Source organism: Gopherus flavomarginatus, chromosome 7, assembly GCF_025201925.1.
Source record: "Gopherus flavomarginatus isolate rGopFla2 chromosome 7, rGopFla2.mat.asm, whole genome shotgun sequence".
NCBI lineage: Eukaryota > Metazoa > Chordata > Testudines > Testudinidae > Gopherus > Gopherus flavomarginatus.
The window spans coordinates 71103671-71129580 of NC_066623.1; the positions used below are offsets into that span (position 1 = coordinate 71103671).

The 25910-nt window shown below is 42.3% G+C and overlaps 1 protein-coding gene and 1 pseudogene across 1 annotated transcript in view; one reads left to right on the plus strand and one right to left on the minus strand.

Moving 5' to 3' along the window:
- Positions 1–25910, minus strand: part of LOC127056008 (complement factor H-like) — a 376051-nt gene that overhangs the window by 196297 nt on the left and 153844 nt on the right. The window lies entirely within an intron of this gene.
- Positions 7707–22136, plus strand: LOC127054979 (complement factor H-related protein 2-like; annotated as a pseudogene).

Sequence of the window (25910 nt, forward strand, 5' to 3'; positions counted from 1 at the left end):
GCATAAGGAGAAAAATACATATATATATTTTTTCTGTTTACTGATTATGCATAGCTAGATAGATATTACTCCTAGGGAAATTCTGCACCAAAAAATTAAAAATTCTGGGCACAATATTTTAAAGTTCTGCAAAATACTCAAAATGACACAATATAATCACAACAATTTCAATTTTCAATTATTTTGGTCATTTATTTCAAAAGACCTGTTAGCAAGTATGTCTGTAACGATACAGACCAAAAAAAGATTCAGGAAATGTTTTTTGACAAATAGATTCCTTACTAGGCATACTAATACAGAACTCTTGAGTAATAATTCATGTAAACTACAATACAGAACGGTATTTTGTGCACCCCTCAGAAGCAGTGCAAAGACTTGGGGGAGTTGGGGATAACAGAGGAGCTGAGGGAGAGGGAAGTAAATTGCTGGGAAGGAGCCTGGGTGTGAACTTGGAGGGTTGTTGGGTATGGGTGGGAAAAGTATGGACCGGGGGGGGCGGGTTTAAGGGGAGGAGGGGAATTTTTAGGGCTCATGCCCCATGCAGATCCTGGCTGAGCCATAGCCTCTCCCATTTAATCAGGTACATCTGCTCCTGGCCCCATGTGTTCCTGCACACCCATGTGTCCTTGCACCCCTGTCCACATGTGTCACTCCACCCCCACTCTGATACCCCTTCCCCCCAATGTGATGTGGCCCTGCACCCCGTCCCCCTGTCCCCATATGTCTTTGCCCCCAGCCGGCCACACCCTGTCCCTGTGCAGCTCTTCACCCCCTCCTCCATCACCATGTGTCCCTGCACCTCCTTCCCCCCATGTCACTGTGCCTCCGCTCCCATTCAGCCCCTGTGCCAGTCTGTCCTCCCCCACTGGCCCTTATGAGCCCCTGTCTAACCCCGCCTCAGCACGTCACTCTGTCTGTCTCCCCATAGCCCCTGTCTCCTGACCTGGCCTGACAGGTGCTATGAAGAAGTCAGGCTCTCTCTTCCTTAGCTGTCCCGGCGCTGCTGCTTTGTTCTATCACTACTGTGCCTTCTGGTGGGCAAAAGGCAGAACTGCAGCAACATTTGGCGGAAGCTTTTTTCTGCGCAAAAAATTAAAAATCTGCAGGGCTTATGAATTATGCACACAGTAGCACAGAATTCCCCTAGGAGATAGAGAAACAGATATCTTTTTTTATATAGAGAGAGGTGTGTGTTTATGTGTACACATACATACACATGTTTATAAACAAACAGAAATTATATATATATAGTTATATGAAGTTTTATATATGAAAAAAAGAAGAGGTCTAGAGAGAAGTAACAACAATGATGATGGCCATGGAAAAGCTTCCATATGAAGTGATTGAAAAATTGGGACTGTAATTTTGAGAGATGAATAAGAAGGAATGGGATAAATGTATTTTAAATAATAAATAAGTAATCTGCTATTTATTCTCTCTCATAATACAAGATAGGGAGTTGTATAATAATAATAATAGGAGATATAACTATCTCCTAGAACTGGAAGGGAGAGTCCAGCTCCCCTGCCTTCATTAGCAGAACCAAATACTGATTTTGCCCCACATGGCCACCTCAAGGATTGAGCTCACAACCCCTAGGTGTATAGCAGGCCAATGTTCAAACCACTGAGCTATCCCTCCACTGTAAACTGATTTGAAAAAAGATTAACATTTGCCTCCACAGGGAGGGATTTCATTGCTCAATCCATCTGCCTAACACTCCCAAACATTTGTTTGGCTGAGCATCTGATATCTTACCAAAAGGTAGTAACCAACATATACAATTTTAAAATATAGCAGTATTCTGCATCAATGGGATATGTGATGTTATTGCAGTTGAAACAATATAAGGGATTTCTTGTTGTTCCAATACACAGAATAACCCCAAACTTCAATCTAGAGAAAGAAATAATATTTTCTCTGTGGCTTTTTCTTTCCCCATTCTATTAAGTTTCTTATCCATTGCTTTGCACAGGAACAAAAAGTAGTAGTAGTAAAGCTCTGAAACAGATATCTTTACTATGGAGCTCTGCTTATATCAAACTCTGGATCAGCACTCTGTATAAAAGCCAGTTAGAATCATTGATCTCTCATAGTATTAGGAAGAACAACTTCAACACCACTACTTATTCTGGGCCTGAATCACCAGCTGCTTTGTACTGCTCCATTGACAAAAAATAATCTGTAATTCCAGTTTAAATGATAGATTAAATCAGGTTTAGGGCTGTCTTTCATTGCCACAGCAGCATAAGACAGTTGGAGTGTACCAGTAAATATATAGCATTCCATATTTTAAATAAAGTTTTCAAATATAATGAATGAATATGAAGGGGCTGATTCACCACTGGGCTACTCCAGTTTTATACCATTATAAATTCATTCGTTGTGAAGTTATCTGTACGCAAAATTAGAATAACTCAGTAATGAGTCAGACCCCCAAGACTCTCTCTACCAATGTACAAGGTTTTTGTTCAATTTGCTGCAATTCTTACTAAAAATCTGTGGGGGAAGGAGGAGGTCATACAAGAAAATGATGAATGAAGCTATTGAGTCTAGCACAAAGTTCTTATTTGAAAGGATTTTTCTCCATAACTAATATGGACAGGAATTATTAAACCAGGGGCCTAATCTTCAAAAGTGCTGAGTCTTCACAGCTCCAAATAAACTTAGTAGGAATTGTGAGCATTCAGTACCTCTGACAATCAGGTCTCAGTTATGGCTCACTGACTTCTACAATAGGGCATCACATTGATGCATCTTGATGTCAGAAGCTGGTTGGATGGCCCAAGATTAACAGACCTCTAGGTTCTAAATCACAGAACTCTCAATCAAAGATGACTTCTGAAATAATTTATATCAAACTTTTCTTTATACTTTGTCAAATATTGCAGCAATAAGTTTTATAAGACGCTTGCTATCTATCAGCTAAGAGCATGTCTTTCATTTTAACAACTTTCCTTTTTGTGCAATACATGTCCATAGTAGCAGCAGAACAGGATAGCTCTGCTCTATCAGCATCTCAGAAATAGACCAGACACATTTATAATTGTAGCTGGTGTTTTCTGTTGCTCTAAGCTACATTCACTCACAAATGCCTCCTGGGACTGTCCTTGTAAAAGTTTTATTCCCTGACTTCAGTAATCACTTCCCCTAGTCCTCTTACAACACGCAATAGTCTCTTTCTATCTGCACAGATACATTATGCAAACTTTGCAAAAAAAATCTTGCTAATATTTTAGCTATAAAGACTTTCAGAATAAACCTGAAAATACCTGTTGTCAAGGAAATTATGTAGAAATTTCAATTAGCCTATGAAGAAAAACTGAGCCAAGTTTAGTGCAAAATAACTATTTAAACTGTGTAACAAAGGGAATTTAGTCCTGCTTTCAGTACAAATTCCAACACCACCTTAACTATGGAGCCATGACCAGCACCTCCATAATAACGAGAGCATCCAACAGTTACAACGGCACTGCTATGGGTACTCACATGGCTCCACAGTATGCCAACATTTTTAGGGCTGATTTAGAACAACGCTTCCTTAGCTCTCATCCCCTCTTCTCTACTTCCACTACATTGATGACATCATCATCATACGGACTCACGGGAAGGAGGCCCTTGAAGAGTTCCACCTGGATTTCAACAATTTCCACCCCACCATCAACCTCAGCTGGATCTGTCCACACAAGAGATCCACTTCCTGGACACTACAGTACAAATAAGTGATGGTCACATAAACACCATCCTATACTGAAAACCTACTGACTGCCATACTTACCTACATGCCTCCAGCATCCATCCAGGACACATCACATGATCCATTGCCTACAGCCAAGACCTAAGATACTACCAAATTTGCTTCAATCTCTCAGACAGAGACAAACACCTACAAGATTTTTATCAAGAATTCTTAAAACTACAATACCTACTTGGTGAAGTGAGAAAACAGATTGATAGAGCGAGACAGGTACCCAGAAGTCATCTACTACGGGACAGGACCAACAGGGAAAATAACAGAACACCACAGGCCATCACGTACAGTCCCCAGCTAAACCCTCTCCAGCACATCATCAACGATCTACAACCTATCCTGGAAAACAATCCCTCACTCTCACAGACCTTGGGAGGCAGACCAGTCCTCACTTACAGACAGACCCCCCAGCCTGAAGCAAATACTCACCAGCAACTACACGCCACATCACAGAAACACTAGCCAAGGAACCAATCCCTGTAACATACCTCACTGCCTACTCTGTCCCCATATCTAGTCTAGCAACATCATCAGAGGGCCCAGCCACACCATCAGGGACTCATTCACCTGCACATCTACTAATGTGATATATGCCATCATGTGCCAGCAATGCCCCTCTGCCACGTACATTGGCCAAACCGGATGAAGAATGCATAAAAGAATAAATGGACACAAATCAGACATCAGGAATAGTAACATACAAAAGCCAGTAGGAGAATACTTCAATCTTCCTGGACATTCTATAACAGATTTAAAAGTAGCCATACTTGAACAAAAAAATGTCAGAAACAGACTTCAAAGAGAAACTGTAGAACTAAAATTCATTTGCAAATTTAACACCATTAAATTGGGCCTGAATAGGATCTGGGGTGGCTGGCTCACTATAAAAGCAACTTTACCTCTTCTGGAATTGATATCCCCTCATCATTTATTGGGAGTGGACTACATCCAAGGCTCAGTGGTTTAAGCATTAGCTTGCTAAACCCAAGGTTGTGAGTTCAATCCTTAAGGGGGTCATTTAGGGAACTAGGGTTCAAATCTGTCTGGGGATTGGTCCTGTTTTGAGCAGGGAGTTGGACTAGATGACCTCCTGAGGTCTCTTCCAACCCTGATATTCTATGACCCACCCTGACTGAATTGACTCTGTCAATACTGGTTCTCTACTTGTGAGGTAACTCCCTTTTCTCTGTGTCAGTATAATAATGCCTGCATCTTTAGTTTTCACTCCATGTATCTGAAGGAGTAGGTTTTTTACCCACAAAAGTTTATGCCCAAATAAATCTGTTAGTTTTTAAGGTGCCACCAGACTCCTTGGGTTTTTTCATTAGCTAGATTAACACTTATTCTAAACTGGACACTATCAAATTAGGCCTGAATAAAGAGTGGGAGTGGATGACACACTACAAAATGTAATTTTACCTTTGCTAATACTCACAACTTCTTGTCAACTATTGGAAATGGGCCACCTTGATTGCATTGGCCTCATTAACACTACAAAAGTAATTTTCCCTCCCTTGGTATTCACCCCTTCTTGTCAACTGTTGAGAATAGGCCACTTCTACCTTAATTGAATTGGCTCATTAGTACTCCCACATAGTAAGGCAACTCCCATCCTTTCATGTGCTAGAATATATACGCTTCTTACTGTCTTTTTCACTCCATGCATCTGATGAGGTGGGTTTTAGTCCACAAAAGTTTATTCCCAAATAAATTTGTTAGTCACTAAGGTGCCATAAGGACTCCTTGTTGTTTTTACTTATTCCAATGTCCAGTGAAGTCAAAAGGAAATCTTTCCATCAATGAACATTAGATTGGGCGCATATAATCCTACATGCTTCAGGGCACAAATCCAACTATAGGGGGCTGGAAAGAAATGTCACCTATTGGGCAAATTATTCTGTAATTGCCCTTTATGGGATTTCTTAAATCTTCCCCCTGAAGCACTGAGCACTGCCAGGAATAGTATGTTACGCTAGCTGGACTATTCGTCAAATCATGCATGACAACTCCTAATCTCCTTTTGGAAACCACGTTATTGTTTCTGCTCACCAATTCGATGACAAACATTTCAGAAGGAGGTTAATGAGTAACAAATAGCAAAAACTAACAAAACACATATCAAGTGAATTTCATAACCATTTGTGTTCCAACTTGTAAAGCTTGCAGAATTTTAAGATGTTTTCACAAATAGACACTTCCTTTCTGAGTTTGTTAACAAAAATGTAACAATACACATTCAACAGCAAACATGAACTCCGATTTTATTTGAGAAAGTATTAATGAATCAGCTTTCAAAAACATTTGCCTGGCTTTAAATATTTCACAAGTGTGACTATTTCACAAAAAGCAATTAAGAGCCAGTTTTTAAAGGTATTTAGGCATCTAACTGCTTTTGGTTTCAGTGAGACTTAAGTCTAAAATATTCAGATACATTCCTACTTGAATACTACAGAGCACATAGGCACTTAAGTCCCATTGAAACCAAAAAAGAACTAGGCATCTAAATATCTTTGCAATCTGGCCTTAAGCCTTGACTGTTATAAGAAATCCAGACTCCACTAAAATCAATTGAAAAACTCTCATTAACCTCCTTGGGTCCAGAATTTTATGCAATTTCCATTTCCTTCCCCACTCTATCAACCTTCTTCTCCTCTCTCCCACTATTAAAAAAAAAAATTATAGTACCAGTGGCCACGGGAAAAATCAGGCTGAAAGATGAAGGTGAGCCTCCATCCTGGACTGAACCCAGACTCCCACTAGGCTATAGAGTAGTATCCCTTTAAATACTTTGTGAGCTCTCTAGTGCAGCTCACTTTGTTATCTTTTAGAAGCTACCAGAATTCAGTCAGAACATCAGTATCTTTGTAGTTAGGCCCTGTATGCTGTTATATTTTTGTAAACGTGGCTATCTGGGATCCCCGCTGTGCTTGCGTGGTTTCTTCATGCTGTTTCTGGTTGAGTAAAGGATAACAGTTCCAACCCACGATCTCAGTATCAAATTGCAGTGTAGCCTGTTTTAAAAAACTGTTCAAGTAACTGACAAAAAATTACTTGCTCAACAGGTGGTAACCTCCTAATGAAGGTACAAGATGATTGCACTCTACATGTCTGGAAATACTTCAGGGTGGTCTTAAGACAGAAGATTGCCTAATAAGTACAGGTTTCACTATATATAGTTAGGCGCATTGAATATTTTAATCATTTTTAGTGCACAGTACAGAAAATCTAGGCTACATGAATGACACTAAAACTCAGCAATATCATTTCAGTGCCCAGCAAAGTAAACCAAGGACTTTGGAGGCTACTGAACTGTTGCACTTGGCTCTGGATATTGCTGTCAACAAATGCTTTTGGAGACTGAATATTAATCTCCTCCACCACCTCACCTTAAATATTAAGGTATATAGAGAGAATTTAAGTTAAGTTTATGAAGAATACAGTCCAAATTATTATAAGTGCTCCTTTTACATTACATTGAATTTCTCTCCACTTAGTTGACATGGTCTAAAACCCATTAACATCAACAGGATCTGCCATTGCCTTCAACAGGCATTATATCGGGGCAGTGGGATCTATTATTGTATTCACCCTAGTTGAGATCAGTCTTTTTCAGATACCATAATACTTAGATTTAAAACCTGTCCTAGCTCCTAGGAACCTTACTGAGCTGAAGCCTATACAGCTGGATGGCAGTCAGTTGGCTCACTTGTTCAAGGAAACATGTGGGAGGGGAATTACTGGACAATATTGATCTTTTTGAACAACTAAGACTGCCTTTTAAATTAAAATTTGCAAACAAATTTTGTGATGCAATATTGACAGAGTGTGGGGCCCAGCAGTGAAGGGATTATGACCAAGAGGTCATTAAAAGACTTTGTTAAGGACGGAGTCCGGGGCATAGCACTACACTACACCAGCACTTTAAAATTGCAGGCCAAACTTTTGAGGCACAGAGATGACGCAGCTTGGATATACTGCCATTCTGATATTATGGGCGTGCTCCACTGCATTAGGTAAGATGTTAAGATACAAACAAAATATAGACTTGTAAAAAGACCATGTTAAGGAAAAGAGAGAACTGAAAGGAAAAGATTTTGAGCACATACCACCACCTAGGCCTATTGGGGCAGGAAAAGCTGATGGTGACTTAGTAGTACAACTGAAGGGCAAGGTAAAGCAGTGACATGCTTCAAGGGGAGAGCCTGTTTTGAAGATGCTAACGGAGTACCTGTCATTTTGTATGTGTAACAGCTATACAGAAAATTCTTCTTCTCCAAATTTAGCTGTTAGTTAGTTTATACCAGCTGAATATGCCAGAAGTGCACAATTCTTTGCATCACTGCTGCTCGCTTTCCATAATATTTCACATAGATTAAGCATCAGTAAGTTATTGTGACATGGTCTTGACATACTCATCTCACCCAGTTCCACCAACCACAGAAGAGTTCTATTCATTAGAGCTGGGTGAAATCATTCAACCAAAACTGCGTCCAGTGAAATTTGCAGGTTTAGCAACTCTCCAACATTTCATAAATTTGTGTTGATTTTGCCAAATTGTTTCAATAAAAAAACCTTTAACATTCTCAAAAAAATTAAATCATTTCTCTGGACTCTTTTTCGTTATAATTTTTTATTCTAAAAAAAAAGAAAACCTTGTTTCAAATTTTTCTTGCATTTCACTTTAAAAATTAAAAGGGTTACAAAATGCTCAAAATTGAAATGAAACATTGTGTTCAACCCAAAACAATTTTGTGATATTTTTATTTGCTGCAAATTTGGGGGGGAGGGGGGACATTTTTAGCTCAATCTAAAACATTTTATCTTCAATTTTTTTTTGTCACCGAGATCAAAAATCCATTATTTGCCTTAGCTCTAGTATTCATACAGCAACTTATCTGCTACCACAACTGGTGTGTGTTTGTCCATATGTTCCATGTTTGCATTAGTGCATTTTGGGAAAATCAGGACAGCAAGCAGGATTCATTAGCAATGGTGACAGCTCGATTTAAAAAAAGTCATATTATATGAACTGCTTTGCCTATTATTATGTCTTAATTAACTTTCGTTAGTAATTCCAGTGTTAGTTACCCATGAGAGTGTTCTCATTTTAAACCTTTACTAGGAGAATTTTCATTTCGTTTCACCCAGAAGATGTTCCTCAGCTTTTCCAAATGGCTCCAACCAAGTTTAAATCCTTTTTCAGTCTCTTTAAAAGTATTATGTATATCAGCAGAATATACCACCAGATTACACACAGTATGTCTGAGTTTATGTGTTTACTTTGCTTTCAGCTATTTCATGTGGTAACATAGCAAATGGGAGGGTAAAGCCAAGTTTCTTCTTCCAGAGAAGAAAAAGAACATTTGAATGTAATGTCGGGTATATAGCAGAAAATGACAACAACAGAATTGAGTGTACTTCTTCAGGATAGGCTCCTGTACCCAGATGCATTCATAAGTGAGCTTTAAATAAGGTTAACTTTCTCTATATTGTCCTTCAAAGAGAGAGATACATTGCAGTTTTTATAGTACAAGGTGTACTGAACTACTTACCCACTGTACATGGGCCGTATGCTGCTTATTTACTTTCATTATATACCCCAGTCTTGGAACAGGGCAGTCACAAAGGGCACTCAGTCAAGCGCCTTTTCCAGAAATCTCAGCAAACCACCAATGCCAAGGCCCCAGGAAGCAACTCTGCAACACAGATCAGCTGTAATTACAGAGATGAAGGCAGAGGGCAAATTCTCTTACTGTTTTCCACAACTCCCCCGCCAAATCATCTGCATCATGAAAATGAAGAACAATATACAGTAAAAGTTTTGTTATCTGGCATGTTGAGAGAATGGGAGGTGCCAGTTAATCAAAAATTCTGGTTAACTAAGCGCTATACTTACCAATGGAATACCAATTTTCAAAGAATTAGAATACAATACAATGGATAAAGTATAGTAGTAGTAGTACTGTACTGCAGAGAGCTTGGCTTCTTGCAGCACTTAGGTATACAGGTAAAGTTTTCTATACAGTAAGTTATCTTATGATGCTATATATCACTATGGGCAGCACATAGTGTACACTCAGATCACTAAAAATACACTTAATACTAAAACTATACTGAACATAATTTAATCTTTGATGATTCAGAAGGCGCTTCAGGATCTTGCAGTGCCTCAGGGTCATCATTATCAACATCAATTATCATTGTAGATATAGAAGGTGTAGAAGATTGGGTTGAATCTGTAATGACCATTTGACACACCCTGGAAGCTGCTTTATTGAATAATTGTCCAGGAATGGGGAACCGCGGCCAATGGGGGCATTAGGGGAGGTACCCACAGGCAAAGGCAGCACGCAGAGCCTTCTTTCCCCCTCCCCCGTCCCTGAGGGGCCTCAGGGACATGGCACTGGCTGCTTTCGGGAGCAATATGGGGCCAAGGCAGGCAGGGAGCTTCCAATGGCCCCTGTGGGTGCCAGTGCCATCCCGATGCCACTCCAGGTAAGCAGTGCCAGGCCAGAGCCCACACCCCAACCCCCTCCTGCACCAGAACCCCCTGCCCTGAGTCCCCTCCCACACTCCTCCCTGTACCCCTATCCTGATCCCCCTCCTGCACGCCCCACCCCCTCCTGCATCCCTTTCCCTGAGACCCCTCATGCATCCCATCTCTTCTCCAATCCCTTTCCCTGAACCTCTTCCTGCACACCGCACCTCCTCCCACACCCTAACTCCCTGCCCTAGTCCTACATTCATGTGCCTGCATGCAATTTCCCCACTCAGATGTGGCCCTCGGGCCAAAAAGTTTGCCCACCCCTTGCTTACAGCCTTATCAGCAAATGGTGGATTCCACATCCTTATGGAAGCATTCCCTGATACAGCAATTTCATAACTTTATAACATCAGCCAAAACTCATAAATTATCCAACCCACTTCTCCAAATTGTCACAATACCTATTACAGAGTGACCAAAACTGATACAGTAACGATAGCAGAAAATTATATGCACTCAGTACATATGTGATTCTTTGAATATCGTTACACTTCATTTTGTATGACTTTACATTACATTTACATTGTTATGCCATACAGGTCTCTTAACCGGTTTTGATGCCTTTTAGGGATAATGCAATATATCTGTACGCTAATAATATCACAAACACAATCTAAAAGAAAAATTAGGACTACACAAAAATTAACCAAAAAATGTACAAAATTAGACAAAATAGTGCTATTATAAAAATAAAACTAATATACAACCTACATTTTGGTGATTAGTTTGATAGCAAGATATTGTAGAATGGATTAAACAAAACAAAATATTGAATGAAATTTTCAAAGCCAGTGAGGGGATTTAGCCACATCATTCCCATTAATTTATGGGACGTTTATACTGCTAAAACCTGTCTAGATTTGAAAAATCTTAACCATAGACTTTAAATTAAAAAACAACATATTTTAGAATGCTATTGTCATTATATTTAACTTTAAGTACTACAGGTAATGTGCAGCATTACCTCATCTAGCATTATTGAACACATTCAATCCTAATCGGACAAATAAACTTGAATAAATCAAGCAACAATTTTAGAGAAGAGAGCTCCATCTCTTCATTTTATCAGTATTATTGTTTATTATTTGTATTGCAATAGCCCCACTCAGAATCGGGGCTGTTTTACGCTAGGCACTGTACTGTAGAAACGTGTAGAAGCATAACAAACTCTAATAATTTAATGTACTTGGTAGTTACATTTGGATGCTCTTCTTGTTTTAAAAGGGAATTTGCTCATTAATGAGAGTTTTCACTTTGCCTTCACTTAGTCAAGCCAAAGTTACAAGACACAGATAACGTCCAGTTTATGCTATAAATTGCAACCATGGTCGTACTCAGTTTAGAGCGCAACTATGTTTTAATCAAGGACCCTGACAATAGGTGTATTTTAAGAGTCAACAGAATTTTTGTCAGCTCATGTTTCCAGTACTTTCATATGAACTATAAGTAACTTTGATTTTCTGTCAGTGACTTAATTAGATCTAGAGTATCTGGGATAATGTTTTCAGAAACAGCCAGATGAGTTAAAGCCTAAGTCCCAATTTCAAAGTGACTTCGACACCTCAGATCCTAACTACCACTGAAAGCCAGTGAGACTCTGGGTCCTGAGTATGTAAGTCACTGTAGAAAGTCCAAGTGCTTCAAAAAGTTTTAACCCTGTTCAAGAAATGCTTAAAGTTTTCAAAAAAAAAAAAATTAGCGACACTTCAAAAAATTTCATTTAAACTTGTCATAAAATGACAAGTTTTTTCACAAAGTATTTTGTGCTTTTTGAGAAAACAGATGTCAAATATTTATTTTTCTAAACTGACCACCTCTACTAATGATGCAGTGCTAACTATTATGGTAGTACAATATGTTGTGTACAATATACCATGTATTCCTGTATATTATCTGCAATAGTCTTTTTGATTATGTTGTTCTGTTTTTGTTCAGCAATACAATGTGGAAGGATAGAAAATGGGAAAATAGTGGACAAAGTTGAAGAAAAAACCACCTTTCGATGTGATCATGGATATAAATCTGAAAATGGAATTAATGAAACTACCTGTACCGCTGAAGGCTGGTCTCCAGTACCTATATGTATTGGTAAGAAATAGCTTTCATTTAAGATTAACTTCTGCTAGTTCTTTTCCCCCCAGACACATTGTGTTTATTTGAAAAACTATCAAGTGTTTTAATAATCAATCAAGCAGTTGTATAAATAATGTGGAATGTAATGTGTTCTTAAAACAGATACCAAACTCTCCAGTTTGGTAATACAAAACCATGTAAGATTTCTCACAGCACCTAAAATGAAGGAGAACCAGAGCTCAAATCCTAAAGAAAAAAGTGCCAGAACACACAATTTCAACAGCAAGAATATCTTATAATAGTAATGTACGTTTCTATTGCACACCTGAAAGATATTCTTCATTGTCTACCCAAATACGATATCAGTTTGCTGCTTGTGCTGTCTCTTCGGGTATCTTTTTCCATGATTTTGTGTCTTCTGCTGATCGATGCTTTGCAAGTCACTTCTTCACATATGGACAAGCCAGGCCATCACACACTTTGACACCCTTTTTCTGACAGCATTATATATTTATGAAGTAGACAATTTATCATGTGTCTTTTCAATAAACTGACTCTGGCAAAAAGCTGGAATTAGCACTCTAATGAAAATTCCAATATTTTAGCATGAATAATCATTGGTTTCCTTTTCAATTATCAGAAATATTGGAATGCTATTCTGCCTCCCCCAAGAAAACGGTTAGAATGGTGTTCTGGATTAACACAAGTGCTGAGGAGGACTTACCTCTCTAAGCAATTATCCCAAACTGAGAGGCAAGAAGGCATTTTTCCTACCTTAAAATATAGCTGCTATTCATTCAGAGCCTGATACTGAAGTCAGTGTCAAAGCTCTCACTGACTGTAATGGTGCTGGATCTGGCCCTTAGAAATATAAGAAAGTGTGGTGATAGGGAAAGCTTATAAGGAACATGACCCTTATAAGGAATATTCAAAGATAATGTACTGTGATGTAAATTAGATCACCATATCCTAGCTTAAACTTGTGTGTAGATCCCCTTACACCTATTCTCATCACTTAATGATGTATCAACTTTAAGGTCAAGACATTAATTGCAAACAGAAACAATATTACTTCTTCTCTTATGTCAATTAACTGGAGCTTGTTATGACGTACATCAGTGAAAATAATGTTCTAACACAGGAAATGCGAGGAGCAGTGTTTCTTCAAGTTACCCATTGAACATTCATGAAGCTCTCACACATCAGACTTTTATTTTAATCCATTTTGATGAATGAAATATCCCCCCATTAATTATTTGTTTTGTTCTAGCCACGGAGACCCCAGTCAAGATCAGGGCCTCATTGTGTTTCTGCAGCATCTAACATAAGAGACAATTTTTACCCCAAAGAACTTCACACGTAAAATTGATGTAACACTATTGCTTCTTCAATTCTGTTCCCCCTCGACCGCCATCAGTAATAGGTTAACACCTGTGTGTTACAGTTCAAGAGTGTTCATATCCACCTGACATCGATTTGGCAGAAATTGTCAGTGGGGAGAAAGCAGAATATCAGGAGGGTGATGTTGTTCAGTACAGGTGCTACCCAGGTTATACTCTGGCAGGATCTGAAAGGATAACATGCAATGGAGAGAAATGGCACCTGCACCAAAGTGCTTCGGTAGGATAATGTTTTGGTTCTTAATTCATTGGACTAAAGTAGGTGGGGCATAATGTTAGAGAGCTTATTCCTTCACTCTCGTACTACTCTGGTCCTTCTCGCATGAACAGAGAGCAACAATACCCGAAGTCCGAAGGTGCAAACAATTCGATGTTTATTGGGCTGAACTTCCAAGCAAGCTTAAATCCAAGTTCCTTTTTCCTTATTTTCAAATCCCAACTTACTTCCTGTTTGCCCCTAATTTATATAGTAGTGATCCCCAACATGGTGCCCGCAGGCACCATGGCGCCCTCTGGGGCATTTATGTGTGCCCGCCTGGTGCCCAGCAGGGGAGAGAAGCCACGGCCCTGCCTCTGCTGGGGACAGAGAACTCAGGCTGTGGGCGCAGTGTTCTCTGTTCCCGGCAGGTGCGGGGCCTGCGTAGTGCCCCACAGGGGAGAGAAGCTGTGTCCCCATGTCTGCCAGGGACAGAGAGCTCTGGGGCTGCAGGCACCGGTGTTCTCCGTCCCCAGAAGGCGCCTGACCCGCCTTGTGCCCAGCAGCGGAGAGAATCCAGGCCACCGCGCCTGCTGGGGACAGAGTACTCCGGGGCTGCGGGCGCCAGTGTTCTCTGTCTTCACGGCTTCTCTCTTCTCTCTGGATTCATATGTTATGTAATATTAATTATGTTTTTTTTGTATTATTTAATGTATAAATACAAAATAAGCCTTGAAAAATTGTTGGCGCTCACCATTCTCTTCTGAAAACATGAATGTGCTACTGGCCACAAAAAGGTTGGGGATCATGGTTACATAGTAATATTCTTAGCTATACCTTAACCAATTATTCTACTAAAAGTTACCTAACCAATCCTAACATACTGTAACATGATTAGCTAACCAATTATATCCCCTCATCTTAATTAGTTTACACCCAGCAAAATTAATTATACAGCAGACAGAAACAGTCACAGAACCAGACAGAGACCATGCAAATAAACATACGAAACAATACAGAAGTGAGGATTTCACAACTACATCTATACGGACATAAGAGTTTTACAACTCTACAGACATAAGTGTTGTCCAGCTACGTCTACTGATAAGTGAGTTCTTACCAGACAGTAAACGATCAAACTAAATTTCCTTTCCCACGTTTTAGGCTCTTTCCTTTCTCTGGAGATGATAGATCAAATCACCTTCCTAACAGACCCAGATTGCCTTATTTCAATATGACTAAACAAGGGCTTAGACTGTCACAGTGAGGGTACGTCTACACTATGGGATTATTCCGATTTTACATAAACCGGTTTTGTAAAACAGATTGTATAAAGTCGAGTGCACACGGCCACACTAAGCACATTAATTCGATTGTGTGCGTCCATGGTCCGAGCCTAGCGTCGATTTCCGGTGCGTTTCACTGTGGGTAGCTATTCTGTAGCTATCCCATAGTTCCCGCAGTCTCCTCCGCCCCTTGGAATTTTGGATAGAGAACCCCCTGCCTGATGGGGCAAAAATCATTGTCGCGGGTGGTTCTGGGTAAATGGTATCACTCATTCCTTCCTCTGGGAAAACAACAGCGGACAATCATTTCACGCCCTTTTTCCCTGGATTGCCCTGGCAGACGCCATAGCACGGCAACCATGGAGCCCATTCAGCTTTTTTTTTTTTTTTTTACTGTTATCGTATGTGTACTGGATGGAGTTACTGCAGCGCTACACAGCAGCATTCATTTGCTTTTGCATGATAGCAGAGACAGTTATCAGTCTTTCTGTACTGTCTGCTGCCATTGTAAATTGGCAGTAAGATGACGGTTATCTGTCATTCTGTACTGTCTGCTGCTATCATGGATGCCCCTAGCTGAGGTTGGCCAGGGGCGCAAAGGCAAAACTGGGAACCACTCCCAGAGTCAATCCCTCCTTTATGGTTTCTAAAAATAGAATCAGTCCTGTCTAGAATATGGGGCAAGTGTACTAGAGAACCAGTGTATCAGAGAGCGCAGCTACTCCATGTCAGATCCTGCAGAAATGATGAGCTACATGCCATTCACGGGGGGTGCCCCTGCAACAACCCCACCCGTTGCTTCACTCCTCCCCCAACCTTACTGGGCTACCGTGGAGGCGTCCCCCCCCACCATTTGTGTCATGAAGTTATAAAGATTGCAGGAATAAGAAACGGTGACTTGTTAGTGAGATAAAATGAGGGGGAGGCAACCTCCCGGTGCTAGGACAGTCCAGACAGGACATTAAGCGGTGCGGAGGAGAGGACCCCAGCATCCCGCTGCTTTGATAGTCCAGGCAGTACAGAATCTTTTCTTTACACAGGAAAGGGAGGGGGCTGATGGAGCTCAGCCCCCAGTTGCTATGATGAAGATGGTTACCAACTGTTCTGTACCATCTACTGGGAATGACCAGGAATCATTCCTATTGTTACCCAGGCGTCCCCGACCAGCCTCACCTGAGGCCAGCCAGGAGCACTCACGGGCTGATGGTGATGATGGATAGCAGTCAGATTGTGCCATCTGCCACCAAGGAGGGGAGAGGAGTGGATACTGCTCTTCATTGCTGCAGCATCGTGTCTACCACCAGCATTCAGTAGATATAGGATGACATTGAAAAAAGTCAAGAAACGATTTCTTTCCCTTTTCTTTCACGTGGCGGGAGACATTGACGAGCTATACCCTGAACCACCACGGATAATGTGTTTGACCCTACAGGCATTTAGAGCTCAGCCAAGAATGCAAATACTTTTCGGAGACTGCTGGGGTCTGTGGGATAGCTGGAGTCCTCAGTATCCCTCTCCCTCCCTCCATGAGCGTCCATTTGACTCTTTGGCTTTCCGTTACGCTTGGCACACAGCACTGTGTAGCCTGGAGATTTTTTTCAAACGCTTTGGCATTTCGTCTTCTGTAACAGAGTCTGATAGAACAGATTTTTCTCCCTATACAGCTATCAGATCCAGTATCTCCCGTACGGTCCATGCTGGAGCTCTTTTTGGATTTGGGACTGCATTGCCACCCGTGCTGATCAGAGCTCCACGCTGGGCAAACAGGAAATGTAATTCAAAAGTTTGCGGGGCTTTTTCTGTTTACCTGGCCATTGCATCCAAGTTCAGATTGCTGTCCAGAGCAGTCACAGTGGTGCACTGTGGGATATCGCCCGGAGGACAATACCGTCGATTTGCGGCCACACTAACCCTAATCCGATATGGTAATACCGATTTTAGCGCAACTCCTCTCATTGGGGAGGAGTACAGAAACTGATTTAAAGAGCCCTTAATATCGATATAAAGGGCCTCGTAGTGTGGACGGGTGTGGCTTAAATCGGTTTAACACTGTTAAAATCAGTGTAAACGCGTAGTGTAGACCAGACCTAAGAGAAGACCCTTACACAGATAGACAATGATTTTGATGCTTTCTTTTATACCTCTATAACTAGCTAAGTGATAAAAATACACCTAAATTTTAAAGTATAGGCCTTTGCAGAAAGCTTGAATATCTATATCCTAACAAACAACATCTCATAGTATTATTTAATGATGAATACTATTCTATGGGTGGCTACTTAATGTTTCCAGAACTCCCATAATTTCTGATCCTGCTCCCATACAATGCCATGGCAAAATTCCCATTGACTTCACTGGTATCAAAGGATCAAGTCCAAAATGAGACTTACTGGAGCATCATACATTATCTAATTTAAGGTAGAGCTGAATACTGATCTGTGAAGAGGACTACCTAGTTAATAGATAGCAAATGGCAGAATGTCTGGTAGGGACAGAGTAGATAACAGCATCCTATTGGCTTTGCTTAACAATAATTATATTAGCATACCTTTCACACATTCCTTAACAACAGGAAGTTACTGTCCCCATTACAAGAACGGAGAAACTGGAGCAATGAAATTAAGGAAATTGCCAAACCTCACAGCAAGTTAATGGTAGAGGTGAGATTTGAACACAGGAGATCTGACTGAGAGTTCCATGATCTAACAACTAATACAAATCACTTTTGAAAATACGGTAGTTCATTTTTTCTTTAAGTGTCATTCATTCTCTCTGTGGTAAACAAAAAGGGAAGATGACTCTAGAGGTGTGGAATCTGCAGCACTGTTCATGTGGGAGGAGATATTTAAACTTTTCATCGTTTTGTATGTTGCTTTTTTTTATTTAAAGCTCCATGTATTATCACAAGGCAACAATTAGAAACAAAAAAATTGCTTCTGTCTAATGGCCGAAGACATACAGTATTGATTCAAAGTGACCAAACAATGGAATTTCTTTGTGATGAACATTCTGACCTTAAAATCCCCTATTTCATCAAGTGTGTAGATGGCATATGGATTTACCAATTTGTGTATCTGGTAAATGTACTTAGTTCTATATCCATTCTTTTCCTTAAATATGTTTGAGCAATGAGGAGGGGAGCGTACGTGTAATGGGTTAATGTTGGTTCCGGGCAGAGTTAAGCAAATCAGTCTTCCTTTCAGATTTATTTGGGACTTGGTAATTCAGGACTTCCTGAGAAAATAACCTTATTCATGTTTCTATTTAATTAAGCAGATAGCTTTAAAAACTCTGGCACCAGCCAAGCTGGTCCAATGAAACACTGACAAAGGTAAACATGGTCAGCGAGACCACTTCTTTCAAAAACATTCATGTTTCCTTTTACAGAGACAAAAAGCTTTGTCTAATAGACAGAAATGGGGGGAGGGTTTCAACAGTAATTCAACAGTCCAGCTCTGAAACCCATAGAAAATGCCTTGGTGTTCTCTACCAGGGAGTAACCTGCTTAAAGCAGAGTTTCAACCTGGACATTCCTGGCAATCCTTTCATTTGAAGGATGGCAGGGTTTTCCCATACTTTGGAAGTAGCTAGGGTTTAGTATCCCAAAGCCTGAAGATCTTCGGCTACCTGCCAGAGGCCAAGCCTGGTGTCCTATTCCTCACACTGGTTCAGTGTCAGGCAAGCAGGGTTCAGACTCATAACAACATACATTGTTTACTATGGAAAATTTAGCTCAGATGCAATGTTTTACCTTCTGTGAAATCCTGATGTTTCACCCAAAGTTTCCATGTGTAAAGATGTGATGCACCCAATGCTCCATAGAAGCTCAGATGGGATTATAGCGCAAGCTCATCTTAAGTGATTTGGGAACTACTTGTCTAGGACTCAATATAGCAAGACTTGCACCTTGGAACAGTGTAATTCCTTAATCACTTCTAATGTCTGCATAAGGTCACCAAATACAGGAGAAAAAAAAAACATTTTTTGTGGTTACATGCATTTTTCTAAAGCTGGAGCTGAGGTAACTGCAAGGAAGGAGGAAATTGTCTGGCATCATCCTGGATCAATTAGATCAGCAAACTAGACCTGTCATGTAGATTATGTGCACAAAGATGAAAGGATTAAGAGTGCAGATTATGTTTATTAATGACAAATTCAATGCAGCTTATTCCATAATTTCCAAAATAAAGGAACTTATGACCATAGATGTTATATAAATGTGTGTTAGAGTAACATTTAGGATCTTGCTTAATGTATACCAGTACAATCTTGCCCCATGGCTAAACTATTGATTTCAGTGAGAGCTAGTTTAGGCCTGAGAAGACAAAACATTCAGATCATTGTGACCAATGAATACTTGTGCCATCAGGATGCTACATATACAATAGCAAAACCAAAAACATTTGTATCTGTAACAAAATCATAACCACAGATATTTTCATTTAGGAACTGGGGAAAAGTGTGGCCGGCCACCTACTATTGAGAACGGAGACATAACTTTGTCCCTAAAAGAGTACGCATTTGGATCTTCGGTAGAATACAGATGCCAGCATTATTACATAATAGAAGGAGACCTGAAATCATACTGTTACAATGGAATCTGGACAAAAGTACCAATTTGTTTGGGTAAGAAAAATATTCAGTAGTAAAAAGTTTTCAATTTATAACTAAATTAATTTTATAAACCATGATCTCCTGGCTACTATTTTGTCATTTCTTTTTCATGAAGCTGACATTTATTTTCAAAGTTGTCACTGCCTGACTTTTTTTTTTTTACTACAGGTGACATGTAGATTTAACAGCATAATTAACTAAAGTTGATCAAAGTCTGGGGAAATATTTCTCTGAAAATGTTTACAAACATATCTCCCTATTTTTCTATTTAAAAATGATTCAATGGTAATTTTCAAACCAGCTTTATGATTAACTAAAAAGGAAAGGACAGAGTGAAGTTAATTGGATTAAACCATATTTGCTCTTACCTAAGGCAAAGAGCCAGAACATTATATAGCCAAATATCCAGCATCAAGGAGTCCACCTGCCATTCTAATCAGATTAACATCCACATCTGACTATCAATTTGATTCTGGTAGTTGATGGGATGGTTCTAAGCAACATGATGAACCAAGCTTGAGAGAGTAAAAATTTCTTTTTAAATACACTTGTGAGAAATGTGCCACCCCTTGTGGATAAGGGTGGAAAAAGTAAAAGGAGTTAAGAACATTGACAAACTGGGAGGAATAAAGAAGTTGCAAGGTGCAGCCAGTTACATAGTGGACACTTTAGGTTATGCCAAATGAAAAGGACTAATCCTCGAAACAGTATGTTGGGGGAAAAGGTTCCAATAAGAGGCCAAATTCATACCAGCAGAGTTAGTAAGGGTCAGGATATCACGAAGGAATGGGTTATTGCTCTGTTTGCAACCTGCCTCTGTATCCAATGGTGTATTACATTCATAGTGCTGCAGACGGAATAAACTGTAGCTACAAAGTTTTCAGCGGCTCCATGTGTGATACTTCTCACCAGCGAGAAAAAGTTGTTGATTTCCCCCCATAGTGGCAGTTGGAATGAGGAAGTAAGAACTTACTTGCCACAGATCTGAGAAGTAAGAGGGCCTGGGGATACCTGAGGCAGCTGGCATGCTACTAGAGCCAGTAAGGGGTGGGGAGCTATGGAATGGAGACTGAAAGAGGGATTAGTGATGGAAGTTGGGGTGCGGGTGCGGAAGTCTAGCCAGGCAGGGGTGGGGAAGCAAGGGGGGGATCAGTGGGAGCTGGGGGGAGAGCCAGGAAAAAGGGTGGTTGAGAATATAGAGTACCCTCTAGAATAAAGGAAGCCCGTCACCTTGGAGCAGTGTAATTCCTTAATCACTTCTCTTGCCTTCTCAAGACAGCTATGTACAGGAGGAAAGAAAAAAAAAACAACATTTTGTGTGGTTACCTGCATTTTTGTAAAACTGGCAGCTTCCTTCATTTTGCCCCTTTCTCAAAACCGTCCCTCCTCTGCCCCTCCGTAACTGCTGTCACCTCTACCTCTGCCTCCCTGGGGATTCCACATGACTTCATCCAACAGAGAGGCCACTTGAATTACCTCAAAATTAGGCATTGCAGCATCACCCACTACTTGGGAAGAACACTTGCAGCTGCCTGCCCACAACCCTGTTGAAAGGGCTTGACGTCTCACAGGACACTGAACAGCTCCTGAACAAACTCTACCTACCTCAGAGCTTGGTTTAGTTAACACTTTTTTCAAATACATTTTATTTGGAATTGTTCCTCATTTCTATTTTTTGCTAGGTAAAGGCATTAAATTAATTGTAAATAGAAAACATTCCATCAGCTTCATGCTTTTATTGCCTTACTGCTTCATCACTAAAAGGAATGCTACACTCTTCCTGCAAATAGTCTAAAAACAGTGACATCACCCATTACATTCAGATTCAGGAAACCCTAACCATCTGTAGTAGGTGACTTTCAGAAAGTGGAAAAAACCATTTGCTTTTTCCTAGGACTAAAGTTCCTTACTTGAAATCCCATTTACATCATGTACTGAAGCCAACGAGCTTGAACGAGAGTCACAGAGGGCACAATGGCCCTTAATTATTTTATCATGGGATCGCCATCAGTATCACTGCAGGATTTTTCCATTTGGATTTCTATAACATTCCAATAATATTTTTGTTGTTGTTACAGAGCCATGTGTTATCATACAAAAAGATATGAGATCACGCAACATAGATCTAAAGGGGGAGTCAGCTCAAAAACACTATGTGTCACATGGAGATTTTGTAGAGTTTAAGTGTAGATCCAGTTGGTTTCAAAACTCTGCAAATAATTATAGAGTGCAGTGCAATGCGGGCCAAATACCTTATCCCCAATGCACTTAGAGATGGGTGAATGTAGGAGACTTCACCACATGTGAATGGCAAGTACCCTTTATTATTATGCTTATCAGTGGTCCCTCTGAAATGGATCCCCAGGGTTTTATCATTCAAACAAGAACTACCACCAGATAGCAGTCACTCCAGGAATGGTATAAGCAACAACTAATGTTAACTAATGTTATAGTGACACTTTTGGGTGTGCCGCTTTTTAGGAGTAATGCCTCCATAAATAATCACAGCCAAGATGGTGGCAGACATAAGCCGTCCTCAAATAGATCAAACAAAAGAATATAAAATTCCAGAGACACTTTAAAATGAACTGCAAAGAAAACAAAATTGGGGTTTGTGCTCTTTCTTGCTTCTTTATGGTGGCTAAAAGCAGTCTAAAACCTGGATTTTTTCCCCCTCCCTTGGATATTGTACTAGAAATTGAGACCTAGTTTAAAATGGAAGACTAAGATGATTGGAAAATAAGCGTAACTGTGACATCACAAGAACCAAGCGTGAAAATTAAGCAAATAAAACAGGATGTGATTTTCAGTCAGACTGTAATTTTTGTGTTTTGTTTTTGTTAACTGTTTAATTTCAGTTACCAAGATCTCATGCCCCTACAAGTAAGTATGTTAGAGTGTACAATAAATGTGCTCTGAGACCTCGCAGTCGTCCTCCATTAAAATCAGGGAAGTCCATATGCCTGATATTTCTAAGATAAAAAAAAAGAAGGTAATTAAAAAACTTTGTAAACAAGAAGAGTCCTTTCAGACTTTCTTGCTACTTTATAAAGAAACAAAATAGGGCTTAAGCTAATTTTTAAAAAAAATTGCAGGTCACCTTTAGAAAACATGCTTTCTGTTCTCTCATACATTCACTGGTATCTTCTAAACCCTGCTTAGCTTCCAACAGTGATCTCCCATGTTCCTCAGGAGGAGTGATGGCCACTGTGAAATAGACCTCCATCTCAATTTTATCAAACATTACCTACTTCTGTTGCTTGAGGCAGAGTATCACTTCACCAGAATTATATAAAACCCACTCATACTGCCACCGGCCCATCCACTACAGGCTGCATATGCTATATACGCCAAATCTGGCAAGCAAGCAAGCAAACAAGAAAGCGAACAAACCTTATATGACAGAATATCAAGCAGATGTCCAAATGGTCAGAGTATCCTAGCTGGCAATGAATTCACACTTCCCTACACCTTCCCAATCAAGAAGCACAAATAAACCAAAATTGTCTTGTCATACCAATTGTGACAGACCCAGACCAGTGGTGTACAGGAGTCTGGTAGAGGGCAAATATACTGGTCCTATTGGCATCCAGCGGGGGTGGGCGGGCGAAGCCCGCCCACTTCTAAAGGGCCTCCCCCCAGCCTAAGGGGAGGACCCACAGGTCTGGGACACCAAATAATTACGGGGGACAACTAATGAAAAAAACAGGATCGGGAGTGAGGTCATAGGGCTAAACGAAGGGAACCCGATGGGGACACTGAGCAGAGAACCCCGGACAACGCCCACTGCTCCTCGAAGGCGTCAAGGGAGCCAGTGGACGCCGCCCAGAGGAACTCTGCCCGGATGCGAGAGCAGACGGAGGAACGGAAATAGGCCCCACAGTCGCAGGAAATCCCGTCGGCCAACCTCCTCTCCCTGGTGTTGTAGATGGTCAGTTTGGCCAGGGCCAAGAGGAGGTTGAGAAGGAGATCCCGCGACTTCGTGGGGCCACGGATGGGGAGCGTGTAGATAAAAAGGTGAGGGGAAAAGTGCAACCAAAAACGCAGGAAAATATTCAGGAGGAGCCGGAACAGGGGCTGCAACCTGGCGCACTCCAAATAAACGTGCGCCAAGGTCTCCTTCTCACCACAGAAAGGGCAGGTGCTAGGGACAGATGTGAACCGCGCCAAGTACACGCCCGTGCTCACGGCTCCGTGAAGGAGCCGCCAACTGATATCCCTGGCGGGCCTCGGGACCAGGGCAGAGTACAAGCTGGCCCACCGGGGCTCCTCACCCTCGAGAGGCGGCAGGAGGTCCCGCCATTTGGTATCGGGGCGGGACGCGAGGGTGAGGTAGTGAAGGGTATGGAGCACGAGCGAGTACAGATGTTTCTGTGGCGCGGTCTGGAACAAAACCGGCTGCAGATCATGCAGCCGGCTGGCAGTGAAAGGGTGAGGGGGCCGATTGGGTCCACGGGGCAGGGGCCCGATAAAAATGTCCACGGGGCCTGGGGTGGAGGGTGGGCGGGGCGTGCCCTCTCGCAGGACCCGGTCGAGGTAAGCCCGAGCAGCGGGCAGTAAAGCGGCCTTCACCTCCTGAAGTACGCGCTGGGGAGTACGAGGTCTGGAGAGCCCCATGCGCTGAGCGAGCGTCAGGGGATCCAGCCAGTCTCCCCGGTCGTAGTCCAGGAGGTCTCCGACCCTGGTGACTCCTGCCGAGACCAACCTCTGGCACACCGTGGGGGACTCCGCCACCTGCACACGAAGCTGGGGATTGTGTAGCAGGGGCTCCGCGAGGAGGTCAACCCCCACGGTGGCCGCCACGGACCTGGTCGTTGAAAAGAGCTTCCAGGTCCGGAGGAGGTCTTGGTAGAAGACCGGCAGCCCGGAGAGGTCTCGCGGAAGACCTCTCGGATGGAGGTAAAAGAGCTGCCGGTCGTATCGGAGCCCTCGGAAGCGGCGGAGGAAGGCGTGCGCCAATACGCTCCACGCCAGACTACCCGCACCAAACAGGAGCCTCTGCAGGGCCTGGAGGCGGAAGACATGGACCTGAGCGCGTAAGCACTTCAGGCCCCGCCCCCCCTCCTCCAGGGGCAGGTGGAGAACCCCTGCAGAGACCCAGTGCGTCCCTGGCCAAAAGAACTCCAGAATCACCGTCCGGAGGTTGGCCAGGAAACCCGGGGCCGGGACCAGGGTGTTGAGTCGGTACCAGAGCATGGACAGGACCAGTTGATTAAGCACCAGTGCCCTCCCCCGAAGGGAGAGGCACCGGAGTAGTCCTGTCCATTTCCGGAGCCGCTCCGTCACCCTGCCCTGCAAATCCTGCCAGTTCTCCGGCGGAGACGGATGCGTGGCAGAAAGGTAAACGCCGAGATAGAGCAGCGGACCTGTGCTCCACCGGATGGCCTGAAGCGCAGGTGGGAAGGAGCTCGCCTGCCACCCGTCCCCGACCACCAGGCCAGAGCTCTTGACCCAGTTGACCCGGGGGGAGGAGGCTGCCGAGTACACAGCCTGGCAAGCCTCCACCCGCGCCAAGTCGCCCGGGTCCTGGACCACGAGGAGCACATCGTCAGCGTATGCCGACAGAACCAGCCGCAGCCCCAGCTCCTGAAGCACCAACCCCGTCAACCTCTTGCGGAGGAGACAGAGGAAGGGCTCGATCGCCAGAGCGTACAGCTGGCCCGAGAGGGGGCACCCCTGCAGCACTCCCCGCCCGAAGCTGACCGGCTCGGTCAGGGTCCAGTTGAGCCTGACTAGACACTCCGCAGAAGCGTACAGCACCTGCAGAAAACCCACAAACAGGGGTCCGAAGCCGAACGCTCGCAGAGTGCCCAGGAGATACCCGTGATCCATCCGGTCGAACGCCTTCTCCTGATCCAGGGACAGGAGGGCGAACGACAGACCATCCCTACACCCCAATTCCAGAAGGTCCCGGACCAGATACAAGTTATCAAAGATGGTGCGGCCTGGGACGGTGTAGGTCTGGTCTGGATGGACCACGTCCGCCAGCACGGACCCTAGCCGCATCGAGATGGCCTTCGCAACAATTTTGTAGTCCGTGCTGAGG